This window comes from Fringilla coelebs, assembly GCF_963513975.1.
Source record: "Fringilla coelebs genome assembly, chromosome: 1".
Lineage (NCBI taxonomy): Eukaryota > Metazoa > Chordata > Aves > Passeriformes > Fringillidae > Fringilla > Fringilla coelebs.
Window position 1 is genome coordinate 137,634,774 of NC_140028.1, and position 20,163 is coordinate 137,654,936.

The window sequence follows — 20,163 nt, forward strand, 5'->3', positions numbered from 1 at the left end:
TTCGCTATACTTGGTGTCCTTCCTGTAATTCTTGTAATTCCTTGATGTGAAACTTCTCACTTGTTTGTCTGGTGCCTTCCTGGGGCCTAAAGTTGACCTCTGAAGCATGAGTCTGAGGCTGGACTGTGCCAGCAAAGGTGAATCCCTTGCTGATTGTGAGGTTCCAATATTAATGATTCCTCAACTGGGCAGCTGGGGAAATGTCAGGGTATGTCAGGGATCTTCCTGAGGTCCTTGGTCAATTCTGATTCTTGTGTGGTAAGAGAATTGAAATGAAGGGGCTAAAGAAAAATCATATTTTTTTGAAGTAGAACAAAAGTTGTGCAAATTAAGAACTTAAAATATGAGCGTGATATAAGGCTGCTGGTAACATATAGAACAGAAGAAATTTGACAAGTCCAAAATTGTAATGTAATATGTCCCCAAGTGACACATATTTGTAAGCTTACTGGAGTGCCATTATCTGAGGAGCCCTCCTTTTAATTTATGGTCTTGATTTTCCACAGCATATAATTTAAGGTCTCATTGAGTTGTGTAAAGGGCATAGGATCAGCATTCACAAGTCATGAGATAACTTCTCAGCTTCTTCAGTGAGTGACCCTGTCAGCCAACCCCTGTCACTTCACTCTGTCCACCCTCTGCCCTGGCTGAGGGTGAGCACTGGGGCCAGCTGGGGGGTTGCTCTGTTGGCAAGGAGCTTTATTTCAGCTCCCAGTGATAGGATGGCAAACAGCTCCTGCAGATGTTTCCTGTAGATGAGTTTTCAGTATCTCCAGACTCTCTAAATCTCAAGCCTGGGTTCAGGTCTGGGAATATAATGCACAAAACTGCCTACAGACAGAAATGAGAGTGGAACAGGTGGGAGGGCTCCATGCCTCTGCTGGGGCAGTCCTCTCCAGAAGAGCTAGTCTGGAGCACTTGGTTTCATTGCTTTTTCTGTCAATTTTTCTCTTCAGTACAAGTTGAGTTGCTCAATACTTTAAGCAGCAAAGATTTGTGGAGAAAATAGATTGTCCTGATTCCTTATGAAGGAAAGCATCACCATAAATTTATTTCCATCTTTACCTTCCAGCTACCTCTTCTTTTCTGTGCGCTCAGAAGTTTTGGCTGTAGCTCAGAAGCCCAGTCCTGCTGACACATAAAAGTTCAGAAAGCCAGGAAGGATATCATCACCATGAGAAACTGAACTCATAGAGAGCTGAGAAAGCCTTTTGGTTCTCACTCAAAACATTCCTGGAGTGGGGTTTCAGGGCTTGCACTGGAAGCAGTTTGCTGAAGTGCAGCTGTGCATGGTGCCACCAAATGCCTTTTTGTCCATCCCCTGGGTGCCAGTACATGGGTGCCATGCCATGGTCACACACATCTCCATTTCCCTGCTGCTCTTTCTCTCCTTTCCTTGTCACTGAGCATTTGGTTAGCATAAGGGAAGGTGCCACACCTGCCCCGTGCCAGTGCCTTTACATCCCACGTCCCCACCCACCTCTGGTAGATGGTGCCTTGCTCCTGACACCAACTACACGGAATGAGAAGAGCAGTGTCTCCCAAGGTGTTATTGTGAATGTGTGTGGATCCCTTTGCCTGCAGCCACCTTGGTGCCCTCCACTCCCACCCTTCCCCCCTGTCCCTGCCAGGTCTTCCCTGGGTGTTCAGCCTTGACCAGCCTGGTTTCTCTGTGGCAGGGCCATGTCCATGCTGCAGCACAGCCCCCTCACCCATGCCAGGACCATGCCTGGCTGTGAGTTCCCAGTGCACCCCCAGTCCATGCCTTTGTGACCAGGCTAGGGATTTCCACATGGATCTGCTGAAAATGTGGTTTAAATCTTGAACCTGGCAACTCAGTTGCAGAGAGAGCTCAGGGGCAGCACGCACTTGTATGCACAGGAATAGAAACCTCTGTGGAGGTTAACATGTTTCTTCTTTGTGGTTTTGAACAAGAATTCCTCTCCACTTTGACTTCAGAGGTGTGGACACAGCTCCCAGTTGTAGGCTCTGGTGCCTCTCTACCCAGCCCTGTTTGCACTTAGGCTGATGATCAGTATAAACTCTTGGTGGAGAAGCACCGACAGACAGCTTGCTTCTCCAGCGGTTAAAGGAACATGGTAAAACAGTTTGTTAACTAAAAAATCAGTCCAAGCTTTACAGCATGATAATTTAGTTCAGATGTACCTCTTGGATAATAGACACTGTTCCCCTCCCACAACACAACATGCTTTCTCTCACATTTGTCACTGAAAATGCTCTTTAAGAAAGGGGGACAACAACTAGGTCAGTCCATAATGTGTAATTAGTTTTCCTTTAACTCTGAAATGGCAGCTAAGTGACCAAAATACTTTAAGAACTAGAGAAAAGTGCTGTAAATCCCCTTTTCACTCAGCAGGTTGTTACTATGGAGTGATATAACTTTAGGATACGAGACCAAATAAGAAAATAAAAAAGCCAGAAGAGATTAATGCAAACCAGCTTGTTCTGAGTCTGTATTCTGTTGTAACATCCTCTTCATGACAGTCTCAATTGAAAAAAAAATATTATACAGTACAATTAATTTATTCAAAGTTTGTTTTTTCCAAATTGTGTGACTAGCTCTCAGTGTGAGTTTCACCAGGGAAATGCTCCTTGGCTTTAAACCTGTTCATCCTGAGGAAGAGTGCTTGAGCTAGGGGCACAGAGTGCTTCGTTCTGCAGTTTTCAAAGGGTTTTTTTTTTTTTGGATGTTGTGCATGTTCTGCATTCTGGGAGAGGAGGCAGAGAAGGACACACCACCTGGGGGTAGTTCTCCAGCCCTGCACAGGCAGGGGTGGTCCAGGGGCAGGGCTTGCCCAGCTTTGGTGCATCTCCTGTGGCCCACTGGGCCTTGGAGAGAATCCCACACTGACTTGGTGCTCCTGGCTCACTTGACTTCTTACTCACCTGTGCAGCAGAGACAATTGCTAAGATGAAATGTAGGTAATTGCATTTGTTTTAAACACAACTGAAACCCCAAATGCTCCCTGATAAAATGGCCCTTCTCCTTTTTAAGATAATACACATCAGGGTGAAACGTAAGGTTAGCCTGACTTTTTCTCAGCTGAAGTGCATGCTTGCCTGTTGTCTGCCTGCCCACCATGTCCAGGGTAAAAAACAAACCAGCAGTGCTGCCACTCTGACAGGCAGCACGGCAGGTTTGCCTCTGGGCAGATATTTACTGCTACATCTGGCTTTGCTTTGCCATACTGCTAACCCCCCTTTTCCTATCTACATTTGCTTTGTTTTTATTAAATTTTCCTTCTGAATAGTCCAGTTTGCATTTGTAATGTCAACAATTGCTTTTATCACAGATAATAACTTCCTCTGACAAAAGCTGTACCATCCTGCATGCATTTCAAATCCATTTTATGGACAAATATTGAAGTACAATATTTGGCCATGCCTGGAATTGTATGTATTTATAGTGGTCAAATTCGAAATCATGAGAACCAAGACGTAAGTTGGTTGCCAATTTTCTTAATTATGCATTTAGCTGACAACTTCTACTAAAGGTTAATGAAGTTTACATTGTGATATTGTGATGTTTATGAAGTAATTTATGTGGTATGCTTAAGCATTCCATAAAAACAGCTATAAAAACCCAAACTATTCCTTTAACATGCCACAATAGGTAAAATCTGTAATCTCTAGGGAGAATAAGCATCTATTGATATATAGATTGGAAAAGGAAACTGGACACCTCCATTAAAGAAGACAGATGACTTCCTTTTTGTTAAGTAGGACACAGAAATCATGTCTCGTTTCCCAATACTGCCACAGACTTTATGAAATTTATTTGCCCTTCTGGAGCTTTTCTCCACATATGCAATACACCACAAAGGGACTATGAGATGGAGCAGTAAAAAATGTTGAGACCTGCTCTTGGAAGGTACCAGAAAAGGCTTTGTTTATGTATTTGGTCCATTTAAGTTGGGAATTAAAGTGACATAGCTATTTCTTCCAAACTTATCAGAAATGGTCCGTATGCACTTCACTGACTGGTGTTTTCTTCTCTGGTGTGAACTAAGTGAAGAAAAGTAGGATATTCATAATACTCTGTTTAAATGTAGCTTCTGCTAGCACAGAGAGCTCAGGACATTTCATTTTCTTTCTGTGTCTCCATTGCTCTAGATGAAAAACTTCATTCACATGGGCCTGACTTGGCCCACACTTTGGCATCTGCAGTAAAATTTAGTGCCTTCCCTGATTCCACTGCATCAGGACAAGAGTTTTTCAGTGGTATCTCTTTTCTGAGGTATTTAAATCACTGTCTGGCTTCCTTGTACCCTCTGCAGAGTGCTGCTCTGTATTGGTGATGTGGTCACCATGCCACCAAACCAAACCCACCTAGCACTGAGACTCTGCCTGGCTTTCCTGGCAGAGCTTAGGAATATGCTGCCTTGGCCTCCCTTGGCTACAGACATTTTGTACAGCATCTCAAGCACAGCAGTTGTGTGGGAATCCTGATGCATTTTGTCTGTGAGCTGACAGGACCTTGTCTGTGAGATCACACATCTAGGAGGTGCTTGGCAGGCAGCTGTTAATGCTTGAGGGGCTGGATCTGCAGCCAGCACGTATCCTTTTAGCTTGTATGTAGCTTGCAAAGTTGAAGCTTGTAGCTCATAAAACCACTTTACCATTGTATTTTCTTCCCTCAGTACTGTTACAAACTGTGCCCTTTCCCATGTGCTTTTTTCCATGCAGACATTTTTCACATGCTTTCTGGGATCACCTCTGGACACCTCCTTTACCTTCTTATCTGCTTTGCTCTGTATCAGGTTTTCTGGGCACACCATGCTTTGTGAAATAGCTTAACATGAATAATGGTCCCACTGGCTTTCGGGCTGGAGCCTTTTGTTGTCAGTACCTGGAGTATCCATTGCTCTGATAACTAATTCCTGGTAGCTCTTCTAGCACTGTGCTCAGATCACTGACAAACATGGGACACATTCGCTGCTGCGCGCCTTTCTTTGTGCGCCCTGATCTTGATCTTCACACAGTTTAATGCTTTGGGTCCCTTTTCTGACTATTGACTGCTAAATTTGAACTGCAGAGAAAGACTGAAGTAATGCCCAATCTCCATGTAGCCTCCTGCTCTCAGCATCTTGTCCTGGAGTTGATCCCACCCCACTCTTTATGGCTCCACTCTGCCATGGTGCATCCGGATGGTCCCACGGGAGCACAGGTGTTGAGGACAGTCCAGTGTCACCTCCTGGCTAAGGAGGGGGTGATGGAACTACCCACAGGTTGGGAGCCTTTTTGCATTTCCATGCATTTCCATGCTGTATTTGTCAGTCCCCTCACAGCTGGTGCTCATCAAGCCCAGCCAGACATCAGGGAGCTCCTGATAGTGCTGACGTCCTGACACTCACCATACCCAGGCTGTGCCGTGGGGATGCTTTGGTTTCCCTGTAAGAAATGCTGGGTGGAAATGCTCTCTACACTCTTTCCACCTCTTGCTCTCCTCTTTACACTCAGTTCTGCCTGGTGTAACTCCCTACCCATGCTGGCTCACAGTATCCTTTGGAGGATACACTGTGAATCCATTTGAAAATAAATAGATTTAAAAGGTAGAAAACAAACAAACAAACAAACAAAAAACCCCTAATATTTTAAAAGATGGGTTATCTTCTTAATCTGTATTTGATCTTACCACAGGAAGAATGGTGTTGGCACAGAGTCAGGGCCTGTGTAATACAGTACCAGAGTGGGAATGAGACATGGGAATGGAAATTACACTCAGGAAAGCACCAAAAGCTGACTTTGCTGCATGTTTTAAATCAGGAACCCAGAGCCTGTGACAAGCTGATCTGCAGTGTCTCTTCTAAGGTGAAGGAAGTCTTCATCCTCTTAGGAGCTTCCAGCATTCCTGGCCATCCTGAAGCAGGATACAAAGGCTTTTTGACATCATTGACATGAATCCTCCCTGTGCATTTTTGTTTCTGGGCTCTCTGGGGCTGTTGGTCTGGATACTGAGGTGTATGTTCTGCCTTGGCAGCCTGTGAAGAATTTACAAGGGGAGCAAGCTCTGTGTTTTGCTGATGACCTCGGGGAAATGGGAGCAGATTGCAGGTTGCTGTTTATCATCACAGATCTCATGGGCCCCTCCCTGCGGTGGGCTCTGGATGGGAACAGCCTCTGTATGTTTAGGTTTTGCTTAGAATAGATGTGTAATAGATCTTTCTGGAGAAAACACTTGCTAATTAGAGGAGAAGCCAGAGATGGGCAGACTGGGAAAGGTCAGAGCTCTGGAAAATGTTTGTCAATTTGAATCTGTCTAAAATTGGGCAAAATAAGTGGGCGTGTGGGGCTAACCAGGTGGTTTGTTTAGAGAAATTCTTCTTAGAGGCTTTTGAGCCTGCTAAAACCAGGAGGTGCTCTTTTCAGGACATCACTAGTTCTGTTCTAGCCTACACAAGGTGCCAAGACTTTGGCCACACCAGTGCCTGGGCTTTTCCAGCCACTTATTCCACTGAAATTCAAGCTAGAGCCTCTGTGTCACAACGTAAGTAGTGGCAAGGACCTTTCTGGTTTCTGTGTCTGAGTAACAGCACATTCATTGAGTTGACCTACGTGCTGTCCTGTCTCTCAGTCTGTGCTATATTTGCTGATACAGTAGAGTCCTTTATCCACCTCCCAGGCTAGTGGAAAGATGCTCCTGAGGTCTGCCAGCAGCCAGGGAAAGATAACTATTTAGAGAAAAACAGAGTAACAACTCAAGAGGACTGAAGTTACAGTAAGTGTTTAAAATTTGCATTTCTAGCCTACCTACAGATATTTTTTACTCAGAAATTTTTAGGCAGTTATGAGATATATTGGCTGGCTATAAAGTTTACATTGCACTTCATAATTTGAGAGGCACATTAGAAAATCTTGTCTCTTGGTCTTTTTTTCCCCCCAATGTGCAGAGGCCTATCCTGTCTTACTTGGTTGTCTCTTGCTAAAGAGCCTTGAAACACCATCTCCTGGCACCTCTAGGAGTTTTTCATTTCATACAAAATTTATCATACTTGTAAATATCTGAGTGCATGAGTTTAAAATCAGATTTCCATAGCTGTGTGGTGGAGGGAACTCACAGGAGGACAAAAAGAGCCAAGAATATGACTGAAGCAGTATCACTTTGAATCCAGAGGGAATACTGGTGATGCTTGCTCAGTTTTAAATTGAAGCCACTCTGACACAGCTCATCTGTCAGTTGTGCTACAAGTTTATATATTTTTAAAACCAGTTAATTTATTCTACAGGTTGAAAATGCTTCAGCCAAGGTTTTTTCATTGTGGAAGCAAATTCTTGACACATCCTAGCTAATGATGGCAAGGAAACAAACTCTTGCTTTTTTCTTGTTTTATTTTATTTTGTTTTGTTTTGTTTTGCCTTGTCACAAGAATGTTTGAGCTGTTTAATTCCCATCCCTAATGAGGAGTTAGTTTTCAAATATATGTCTGCCTGTCTCAGACCATCGATGCTCAGGAATTTCAAAAAATTTGTGTACAGAAGAACAGAAATTATGTTCTTTTTGTTACTTTTCTATGTCATTTTTACTCTGGGATTTGTGTTAATTTTTCCCTGCCAGAATGCCCTGCTGAGCCTGTAAGAGCAAAGCTCCCAGGGTGGGAAGGGGCTTTGCTCACTGAGCATTTGGAGGCACTCGAAGTGCAGCTTGTGCAGAGGAGCCATTGGTATTGAGCAGATTGATGTCCCTGGCTGTAGCTCACCAAGGCTGGTGACAGCCACCCCTCCTTGAGCAGGGGAGGCTGCTGGGAGCGTGCTGCCTGCCCTGGGCTGGGTGGGCAGGGTAGGTGGGGAGAGAAGTGCAACAGCTCTTTCAGTTTCCCATGTAAACCTCTGCCCCGTGCTCATCCCTCACCAAGGGGGCACCACAAACAGGAGCATCTTTATAAAGATCATTGATTCTCTGAAATGCACATCCATCAGTGGGCAGCTGGTTGGTGTTTCAGGGAATCCTGGCTCTGGTAAGCATGTTTTATGGGCCTGCTGTTGCAGTTGTTGTCTGCTAACAGATTTCCCACCACTGCAGCCCAGCAGGGGTACCTCCTATCTCTCTGCAACTTGGGATGATGTTTCCTCTTGTGAAAGTTGCATTTTATGTTGAGAAATTTCCAGGCTGCTGATCAGAAAACACGAGCATTTCTAAATCTCCTTATCAGAATAACAGCAGTGGGAATGCTGAAATAGTGACAGAGATTAAAGAAAAGAGCCTTCTGGCCAAAGACCCCTGGCTGGAAGGTAATTTACAATACTGCTGTTATGGAGTGTTGCGCACAACCATGAGCGGATTTTGGTGGATAAAAGATCAAACCACTCCTCTCTTCACAGCCCAAGCCTTCACATCAACCTTCATTGATACCAATAAACTGGGTGAAGTCCAAACTCCTCACTTATATGGGCTTGAGGGGTTCATTCAAAAGTGGTTGTGGCTTGAGAGCCACCACGGTCTCCTGTCTTCTCACAGTCACCTCCACAGCAGCCTTTGGAGAAGATGGCTGCAGAGCAGTGATTTCCCTCTGATGCAGGATCATGCCCCCCTCCTCATGGGACCTGTGCAGAGGCACTGTGTGGTGGTTTCCCCAGAACATCTGAGTAGCAGATCAGTTCTTGTGGAATACACCTTATTTAGTTTAAGCAAGAGCCATGTTGGACTTTGCAGCTGATTTAGGTACCCCAGAAGGTGTTTACCATTCACTAGAGAAACAGGTCCTTCTGGAGAGGCATTTGGGATGGAAGAAGGCATGTGCAGGGAGCTCACTGCTGCACATCCGCCCTGTGACTAAGTCCCAGCTGATCTGGAGCTAGTTATCCGAGCATTCCGGGGGAGGGAGGCTGGTGACTGGGTGGATGGTTACTCCACTCTCTTGGAGTCCTCCCTTGCCCTGTCCGCAGAGGAAGCCAAGACAACCCCAGCAGACTGAGCCCTCACCTTTCAGAGGTTAGATGAGTTCAGTCCTGCTCCATCTGCAGATGGAACTGAAGGATCCTGCTGCTGCCCTGCTGTAGCATGGCCCGCGCCAGCCGGGCTCTGCCTCTGCCCTCTGGGAGGTGTCACCCTGCGAATTGCCTTCTGTCCCTCTGGTCCTTCTGGAGAAGGCAGTGCCACCACCAGCATGAGGTTCATGGTCTCTCCTCTGATCAGCATTTGAGAGCCATCCAGCTCTCCGAATTTCCAGCTGCCGTGGGGCTTCAAATCCTTCTCCATGGGATTTAATACGTTGCTCTGGGCAGATATTTCAGCTGGGTATTAGCAGAGATGTCTCTCATGGCAGTAAAACACTGTCAGGGGTCTGCAGGGTCTTCCCCAATGGGGCAATGTTGAGCACCAGGGACTGCCCTGCTTGAAATAATCCATGCTCATGTTGAATTAGATGTGACTTCTAGCTAAGAGACTCACTGGGGTCTGACTGCTGCAGAACCAGAAGTGGGCTGGAATTTCTTTCCCACCATGGAGCAAGGCAGCACTGGGAGACATGTCTATCATCCAAAGCAGCAGAAATCAGAAATCACTTAGAAACTGCTAATGGGTAGAAGATGGAGTGGTAGAAGCTGCCTGACTTTGCCTCTGGATCACAGTTCCTGCGTGCACTGAGTGAGAAGGTTGTGTGTCAAGCTTGCTCTCCTTTAATGAAAAATGCATTAGGGAGGCCAAAACATGAAGAGCTCTGTAAATAAAGGCAAACAGATAAGATGCAGTTTCCTATGATCTCTCCAGAGTCACGTTGTCTCATCTTCATCATTTAATTACAGATGCAAAGCTGAGTAAGTTGCCAAAGTAAACTGTCCCAAAACAGAACAAATATTCTGGGCACAGAAGCAGCCTTCTGATAAGGTTTTACGTTTTTCTGTGACAAGAAACGTGAATAGATTTGCTGGAGGCATTTGTATTTGTTGTAAATTATGTGTACTTCTTTTGGGGTTTGTTTACTGGCCTGGGTCTGCTATCTGCGTCTCAAGAGCCCTTAGCAATATTGTTTTATTTTGACAAAGCTTTTCTAACAGCCATAATATAGTTGCTGTATTTCAAATCACCTTGCACACAACTAAACAATCCAGAATGTATTTGTCTCAGCTTGCAAACATTTCTGTAAACAGTTGACTCAATTTATGTTGACTCAGACCATATTCAGCAACTTTCCTCATTATTTTTGTCTGAAACTCAGCTTGAAAGAATGGTTCTGAATTAGAAGTTGGAGGAATACGTTTGAAACTTTTTCTTGCTACTTCGTTAACCCTGTTTAATAGATTTTGTGGGAGAGTATTTTCTCCATCCAGTGATTATTTAAGAAATAGTTTCTATTTTTTCAAAATATTTATTAACCACCAAGTTCCTCTGATATTTATTGGCACCTTGGAGCAATTTATTGCACATATAATGGAAAGGATTGGATAAAGTTACGTCTGTTATAAAACCAGGGTATTTTTATTTGTTCTTTAAATACCTTTGTGCAACTTCTGAAGCTGGTGTACAAAGGAGGGTTGTGCTCTTGTACTTGTTTATCTTTACTTTGTTAGTGGATTCTTTCTGGTGTCATGCTTTGTGCGTGGCTCAAAAAAAAGTCATTAGGACTAGAGTCAAACATTAACCTTGTGACCTTCTTGTTTATATACCTACTGTAAGTCTGTTCTGCTTGTATTTCTGCAGTTAGTAAAAGCAAACTTGTGTGCACAGTCCCTGGCTGGCAGTGGGCAAACTGAAATGTTTGTCAAGATCACTGATACCACATCCCTTCAAAACCAAATCTTCAAAGGCATGTCAGTGGCTGAGATTAAATGAGAAAGAGGCTTTTAAAATGTGTCTGCCTCCTTTCAAAAATAGCAAACTGACAAAAATAGCATGATGACCCAAGTTGGTGATGCACAGTGCAATAAATGGAAGATGAATACACATTTTAATGTTGGCTCAGCTTGGTAAATGAATACAGGCTATAAAATTCAAAGAAAAACCCCTTACCATCTGTCCCTGTCACAGTCCCCAGGACAATGTACCTTGATAAAATGGAAAAGGGTTGGAAATCCCATATGTTCCTGCTGTTTATGAAAAACTTTTTTCTCACCATTACTTGGGCTTTTTTGAAAATGTTTTTTTCTCCATGTGTGGGAGAGGAAAGTCACTGACTGGTCTTACAGTGGAAAATCTTTGAATGCAGCTACAGTGGGTAAAACCAAAGGATGGTGCTTTGGCTTGTTAATTTCCATGTGTCAGTTCTTCCTGAAAACAGTAAATTGAGAAGTTGTGGAAAGCTTTCAGGCTTGTCCGTCCTTACCAATAAAACCCAACAGGAAAATATCCATGTCCCACAGTGGCTCCAGAAGCTGCAAGGGCAAGGGATGCTCCTGGGGAAGGGGCTGGGCACGGGGGTTGCCATGGGACAACATCTGCAGTGGTGCCCAAGGCTGGGTGCTCCTCCTGCTGCTGGCCAAACAGCTTTACCTGTTCCTTGCCCTGCAGCTGCAAGGACCAAATGTCACACTCAGATCTGACTCCTCTGGGGTCACCAATGGCCAGCGAGCCCATCTGGCAATGACGCCAAGTTACCCCTCTGTCTGTTGCACTTGTGGCTCAGCTTGCGTCTGGGAAAATGGAAGGAGAAAGACAAAACCAGGACCTCAGCCAGTGTAAGGTATTTATTTTTATTCTGTGTCAGGCAGCACTGGATCATGCCCTGGCTTGCCAGAATGGATTTGCTCCCTGGCCTGAGTGTTGTCAGAAGGACGTTGGTCTGCAGCAGCGCTCACGTGCCAGCAGCTCCTCCCTTGGGGATGTCCCACAAGGACCTGCTGGGAGCCTGGCTCCTGCCCAGCTGCTGCACTCAGTGTCACCATGCACACCTTGACTAAGTACCTACAGACACAGGCTGCTGTGGCTACATTTAATTGTGTTGCTTGTACCAGACGCTGCATCTTATCCCAGTGAGAATGAGACCCGGACTTCTCCCCTGTGTGCCTGTTGTCCTGTGCTCAGAATAAAGGTTGCTGCTGGTGTGAAGGCAGCAGCAAGGCTGGTGCAGCCAGCCACATCCCACCAAACCTCCCTTCTCCTTCTTCCCTGTTCCCTGAATTTGTTCATGTGACTGAGCCACCCTTCCCCTAGAAGCTTCCTCTGCCATGGTCGCAGCTGCCTCCTTCACTGGCTTCCCTTCCCATCCCAAGGCAAATGCATCTTACCCTCCTCCTGTCCTTCCCTCCTGTGCATGCTCATATGCCAGCTGTGCCAGACCAGAAGTGAATATTTGATTGCAGCAATGTCCTTATGAGAGCAGAGTGTTCTGTAATTCCATTATCAAACACATCATGTGTTTTGATCACACAGGGAAATTAATTCAGTCCATCAGTGCATGTTTATTGCCAGTACAAACCTCAGCAAGATTTTTAAAGAAAAATCCCTAACAAAGCACTTTCTTTGTAAGTTGGTATATTTCAAAATTGATACCCTTTTTTTTCCCAGTCAGTGAAAGCCTCAGTACTGTTAAGTCCCCAAACACTTAACAATCCCTGCAGATATCCTTGATAGCATTGCAAATTTTGAACACCTCCTTGATGGATATCAAATACAGCTATCAACGCAAAAAGTGTTTGAGTAGGGCTCCATCTGTGGAAAAGTAGGGTCAAGCAGAGGTAACTTTCTGGTAAAAAGTAATCTTTCTAAATATTTTTTTTGTGCTTTTCAGTGAGTGGGGGATGCTGTCTCCAAGGTAGGGACTACTTTCAAACTGCAGATAAACACAAGCTTAGCCTGGAAAAAGATGTAAGAAAGCCAGAGAGATGTATAATCAGATTAAATTTTTGCTCCAGTGAAACCATACCATGACTTTATATTATTTTCTTGTCTTATAGGGCAAGCTTCTGAGACATTCAGACCCTTTTTTCTTTTCTGCTCCGTCTCTAGTGGATGTGAGAGTTGCAGGTGAATTACAAAAGGGAAAAATCTGTAGGAGATGACAGATGGCTCTTAACCGTAGATGAACTTCTCAGGGATACAAAACAAAAGGACTAAAGAGAAAAAGGAGTCAGTTCTGAGATAACAAGGTACTGACATAAAACAGAGCTATGATGGCAGAGCACGCTATGCTTGAGGACTCTGGATGTATGGGGAGATGAGGAGATGGATGGGACAAAGAAACAAAATTTCTGGGAACAATGAGACTTGGAAACCACTGCCTGCTGTCTGTCCTGTCCTGTCCTGCCAGGGCCCTCATCCCTATTCCCTAGAACTTCTTTTCACTTATGCAAAACTTTCTATCTTTACTCCTTGCTACTCTTTAAAACTTAAATGGTTAATTCTAGTTCTGGGTCAGATGTTGACTCTCCCAGTCAGAAAATGGGAATACTTGCTGTGTGGAGAAAATGTTTTGATTATATAGGCAGACCTCCTGTTTGTATAAAAACAAGAAGAAAGTTGGTTAAATAATGGCTGCTAATCATGTGAATGAGATAATGCACAGAGATAATCTAGGGGTGTGTGAGTAGCCCTCCATTGGAATCTATTACTCCTCTGTAATCTTAGGGTAACTTTATTGGAATAAGAAAACAGAGGAGACTATTGTTTTCTAGCAATGTTTTAGCATTGTAAAGTAAATACTCCAGCAAGTATTTACTAGCAGGAATACTATTACCATGGTTAATGAAACTCTAATCGGTAAATGGAGCCAGCTGCAAACACTGGCCTTTTTTTCCTTAAAGTGCCTAAATGTCCTAATAAGAATTTTCTCCCCTCAACAAAAAATATCTATTTTTAAGGCTGCAAACTGCAAGGGGACCTATGAGACCGCAAGTGTTGTGCTGCAACCAGTAATAAAAATACTATATAAAATGTTAGTGGAAAGTGTAAAACTTCACTTCCGATATAGGGGTCTAACCTTTACTAAGAGCTTTGGGGTGTTAAAAAGGAGCCTGAGTCTCAGAAATGGCAGCTATTGAGAATATTTAGGGTATGTGGTAAGTGTCTGTCACATGTTCCCAATAAATGGGCTATTGAGTCACTAACCTGACCAGTGAGGGCAGCCTGTGTTGGGCAGAAGGGCTGAGAGATGCTCACTGAAAACAGATGGGGTCATCTGCACAGCAATGCCCACCCATGGCCCCCAGCCCCACCCCTGCCCCTACTGAGGACAGTCCTCAGTCTCCAGCATCTTTCTGCCTGTTCAAGACAAACAGTCTGAAGGGGATTTTCTCCAGCTTTCTAACATGATATTTCCCAGTAGCTGTGTCCGGAGATAGCCTTGGAGAGCATGGACTCAGGCTTTGCAGCACTGCAGGAGCTGGCTCTAGGAACCATCCATTTAAAATTTAATTTAATGTTTCTTTCTCTTCCCCAGGCCCCAGAGTACCCTGTCCTGTTGCTGGGATGTTTTACAGTCCTTTGGCTTTGCAAAACTTCCATGCACAGCCTGCATTTGCCTGTGCGGGTAAAACCTACCTGTGGGTGAAGCACAACTCTTCTCCAGAATTGTCCAAAGTGACTTTGAGGGTGGGTGAAGGACTGTTTGTGTGACTGAACTTCAGACATCTAACACAATAGTCTCTGGAGGAACAACTCTTTCTGTTAGACGCCAAGGGGAAATCAGAATCTCAAATGTAGAGTTTTAACCCGCGCTCAAGTCAGAAGTCTACAGCTGGTGGTTGGAACATCTGTGACAAGTGACCCGGGCATCTCTGAGCACAGCCCACTCTGGTGCAGTTCTAATGGCATGCATGCAGCTGAGTGCTAAGTAGCAACTCATTAATGTTTTTGGGGAAGGAGATTAAACTTTGCAGCCAAGAGTGGTTTTCCTAAGCTTGTTTTCCTGGTGTAGCTCCCTGCATCCTTGGTTGTGTTTATCAAAAAGCATTTTTGTTTACATGGAAAAACAAACCACAAGAGTCTTCTCATCTGTCATCCCTCTCTTTCTGCAAGTACACACATGTCCTTGGAAAGAACCTTGCTTGGGCACTGGCTGGGGTTCAATGGCAGCATCGTGTGTCTGCAACCAGCAGTCACATACCACCAAAAGTAAGCAGTGGATGCAGTTAGCAAATAACCCAGAGGATTGCTATGGCTCATCCAAAACAAATCCAGGACCCAGCTAAATCTTCCTACTAATTTTAGGAGTGTTGATGCAAACTCATCACTTGCTTGCAGTTAGTTCATCAAAAATTAGAGGTAATTCCAAAAACGGTGATAACACGGGCACATTTCCCACTACACACAAGTCTTTCAAGTGGGGCAGCAGAGTCAACACCATATTTTCTGTTTTGACTTCTATGAAGAAGTTTATATCTCAGACTTTTAAATATAGATAAGAAAGACATCACATCATCACAAATAAAGATGCTTGTTTCTCTGAATCATATGGGAAGGCTTGCAGGAGAAACCTCTGTGACAAGAGGCACAGATCCCCAGATAAGGCATAGTCCCTGCTTCTTGATGTGCAGGGATGACTGTCATCTTGTGGGGCACAGCTGGAGCCAGCTTAGGACACATACAAGGAGGACTCTAAAGAAGGACTCAGCTTGTGCTCCAGGAGACACAAAACCTCCATGGATGTGTATTGCATCTCGCAGCTGGAGGTTTGGACAGGTGTGGAACTCTGTGGCTGCACCAGGAGCTGGAGGATGCCATGGGCCAGTGGGGAAGGTGGGGCAGCAAGGGAGTGCTGGTGCTCAGGGCAGAGCTGGACATGGTTTTCTCCCAGGCATGACTCAGCAGGGAGGCCGTGGATGATGTGCTGGTTTTACACTCTGTGAGTTTTACACCCTGCTGCTGTGTTAAACCTTTCTCTTGTTCCAGCTGCCAACTCCTTTGACAGCCCTCGGCAGTGATACCTTGAGAAAGGGACAGAAAATGTCCAGAAAGTCTATTTTTTATTGCACAGTCCCATCTCTGCTCAATTAGAATCATAAAATATCCAGAGCTGGAAGTGACCCACCAGGAGCATCAAGTCCAACTCCTGGATCTGCAGAAGGCAGCCCCAAAAATCACACCATGTGTCTGAGACCATTGTCCAAACAGTTCCTGAACTCTGATGAGCCTGATGCCAAGATCATGTCCGTAGGGAGCCCGTTCCAGCTCCTAGGAAGCTGCTCATTATAACCAGCATGGGACTCCTGTGCAAGAGTTGCCATCCCTCAGTCACAGCCTACTCGGGCAGTTTGGTCCTCTCTGTACCCTTACCATGGAGAACTCAAGTGTGCTGCAGGCTCAGAAAAAACAGCTGCCTTATCTTTTGTACTTTTCATGCTTTTGAAGAAAAACAGTTTTAGGACTGAATATGCCCAACTGAATAATTTATATTGAAACAGAAGACGTGGATAGAAGGAAACTAAGAAAATACATTTTGGCAAGGAATTGTATTGTAAGTAATTTCAAATCAGGTTTGGTTTTTTTTTTTTGGTCCAGTTTAAAGTTACAGAATATGGTTTAAAGTGTCTTATTCTTTTAAAAATATTTAAAAGGCATTATTAAAAAATGTCATGTGGTTCTTTAGAGTGAGCGGCATACATGTCTGTGAGATCACCAGGATGTGTTGCAAGAGGACATTTCTGAGTGGCAGACAGCCATGTTACTTAATGAAATAACATTTTCTTTTAAAGCTAATTTACATTGCATACTTTTGGCTCCTCAAGTACATGCTGGAGGCCGAACTGACTGTGTGCCTTTAGCTTTTCCAGACTACAGAAAAATTAAGAAACAAATGAACAAAACGAAAAGAGCAGAATATGGAAATGTCAGTAACAACAACAACAACAAAACCCTGAATAGGAGATAGCATGTGTCACAAAAAGCAAGGTGAGGGGAGAAACCCGGAGGGAAAGAAAGCAGGGGAGGTGATTGAGTCCTCAGCATGAGCATGGGAAGCCTGATGGCCAGGCTTCCCTGCCCATGGCAAGGAAGCAGCTGCCCACTAGTGAGGAGGGTGTTACTGGGCTCCCTGGTGTATAAATATCTCTTTCTAGAGATAGGATTTTGTTTTTCTCCTACTACCACAAGAACTTGTTTGGAATGCTCTCAGGGCTGATTCTGCACTTTCTAGACTTTCTCTCTGTACAGTTGCTGTTGAATTTTGTTGTTTCCCACTGAGACAGTTCCTGTGCCCCTCCTTGGCAGGTCTGCTTCTGCATTAGAGAGGCAATGTTTGTGCCTCTCTGGCCTAAGAGCTTCCTGTCCCTGCCATCCCAGGACATCCCTTCACTGGGCCTTCATATGTGGGCTCTCACTGTAAAAAACAGTCCCTTCAGTGCTGGTCCATGACTGGAGCTGCTTGAGGAAGGCACTTGGCAGCACCACTGCATCCCTTTGGACATGCCAGCATTAGCTGAGTTTGCTGCCAGTGCTGTCTGAAACTCAGCAGCTCAAAACCAATATACCTTGTCTTCAGGGAGGAACATAATCAACTTCTTCTGTTTTAACTACCCAGCCTTGTCCTTCAAGCCTGTAAACCTGTGATGGAGTTGGAGTCCCAGTCTGCTGTTCAGAGCGAGAGGGAAAAGCTGTATCCCACATGCAGCGGGGAAGAGCAGGGAATTAGGAGCCATAATAGGCAGTGTTGGAAGGAGAAGCCCCTGATCACTTTTGAAAAACAGCGAGACCTTCAAAACACCGAGAAACTTTGGGTGTTTTGGTGTTAACAGGATTCTAATTCAATATGGACACAGAAGGCACAATAATCATTAAGGGTCAATCTCCTCTGGGATGCAGCAGTTCAGACACTGAGCTTTAAAAAGACAGATAATTTGAAGCTCACAAGGATGGCTGTAGGCAGAAGCTCAGAAGAGTTTGAATTGTTGTCATTGTGCCTCCTGCGTCCTTTGTGCAGAATGTGAAGCTTTGGTGATACATGAAAGAGCTGGTGTCCGGGAGCTCCCATTTCAGTCCATGGCATGCATGTCCTGAGCCCAGAATGTGTCATGATGGGAATGCCAGGCTGGAAGGGCTCACCACGTACCTATCAGGGGGGTCAGCCCTGACCAGAGAATGTTCATCCATCAAAGCCCTGGTCAGGCACCTGGCAGGAGCTCAGCAGCAGGAGAGGTCACTGTCACCGCCTTCCCCGGCTGGCCAGGCCCAGGCACCAGTGCAGGAGCATCACATCACATCATCACATCACATCACATCACATCACATCACATCACATCACATCACATCACATCACATCACATCACATCCCCTTTTTTCTGTCTAGCCTCTCTCTTTCCTCACTTCTTTCTCCCTTTCTCTCCCCTGCTGTTCCTTAGTTTCATCAACTCTCAGAGGGACATCCAGCAAGCAGAGCTGCACCAGTGCCAGCGCTTTGTGGTCTGAACTTTTAGAATTCACTGGAAAGATGCTGGCTTGGGTTTGGCTCTGGCAGTCCTGCATTCATAAACATGTGGAGCTGATGAGCAGGAACATCTGCCGAGGCAAGGTGAGCAGGCGAGTAGTGCCCCTCGCTGAGCTGCTCATTTTGGGATGGCAAAGCTTCCCAGCCAGCCTGCAGTGCTCAGTGAAGCTGTGGGATACAGTTAACTGCAGGCAGGGACATGTCAACACATGGAAACATTTATATCCATTCTTTAAAAAAAGCCCAAACCAAAAATTCAACTCTCTGTTCACAAAAAACCCCAGATATTTCCTATGACAGTGTTTTTATTCAGGACATGTACAGTTAAAATGCTGCTGGAAGTCAGACAGGAAAATCAAATTGAAGATAACTCTAACCTAATTATGAAGGCAAAAATGCTTCTTTTGAAAACATAAACATGTTATCCCGTTTCTTTCTAACCTAACCAAACTGATGAGCATTTTTATATATATTTCTCCTTCTAGCTATGTTGTGATCCTTGATTATTTTCTGCAAGTTCTCTGTCACCTGAAGAGGTATTTTCCTCTTACTTCTCTAAATTATTAAACAGATCTATAGAGAAACATTCAATTGCCAGCTCCTTTCCTTACATTAATCCTTTGAAAGTGTTTCTGAACATTCTCTCTTGAAATTATGAAAACCAAATAAAGATAATTTAAAAATAAAAATTATCCCCTATTCAAAAATGAGCTACAAAATACTTAGTTTGCCATGAATTTAAAGTAATATACTCTCTTATTTAAGAAGTCATTATTCATTTGGTTGAAAAACTTGTTTCAGGAGCTGTCTTGCAGAGCTTGCATCTGCATCTCACACATATGACCATGTAACAAAACAGTCTAGGTTGTCTCATTATTGCATCTCAAATGTGGATTGGGCAGGCCTTACTTGTATTAAAAACCATCTTATTCATGATAGCAGAGCATTTATCAAACTAATAAGATGACCACTTGGCACTTTGTTCACCCTGGCAATTTAAATGTGGGGTTCGATAAATGCTACCAAATGCATTTCTTTTTCTTCCCACCATTCCTTTGTGAACATCTATTTCCACAAACATGAATGCTTTGGAGATGGCCTGAACTTACAATTGTACCCATGTGTCAGTAATTGCACAGACTTTCTTTGTGCATTCATTTTTCCATCACTAAGATTTGCCAAACCAATTGTTGTATCAAATTTTTAAACTTTCATTAAGCAGTTTCATTTTAATTTCATATTGAGAAAGCTGCTGGTGAATCCCAAGCCCCAAATCTTAAACTTTAAAGTTTTTGCTTTCCAGGAGGAAGAATGAGGACTCTCAGCAGTCATCACTGTGATTTGAGTGGTGTCTTCTCTGTATGTGGAAACCCAGAGCAATGAGAATATTTCTCTGTCTGCTCTGGGCTGCCCTGACCCCCAGGGGAGCACTGACTTTGACCCTCATTCATGGAGAAAGTTTCCTAGACTTCAAGATAGAGTAGAATCCACAAAAGTGTGAAATAGATTGTAGAGAGCAGTGTAGGTGTATCATTTAGTGAGAAATTCAGGTTTTGAGATCTTTGGAATGTTGTGGATGGAAGCAAGATGGAGGGCACAGGGTGTCATCCTGGGTTTCCTCTTTGTGCTTCTTCTTCCTTCTTCATGGGTTTGGGTGGCATTTTATAACTGGGCAGAAAAGTCCACATTGTGGGCTCTGTGGGATCTGTTATTGGGTTAAAAGGAAAATAATCTAGGTGTCAGTTCTTAATTTGATAGTTTAGTCCGTTAAGACTAAACTCTTTAGTGACAAGAGATTGTTGTCCATTTTGTGCCTTCTAATGAAAAGCTGCCAAACTCACAGTAGTGAGAC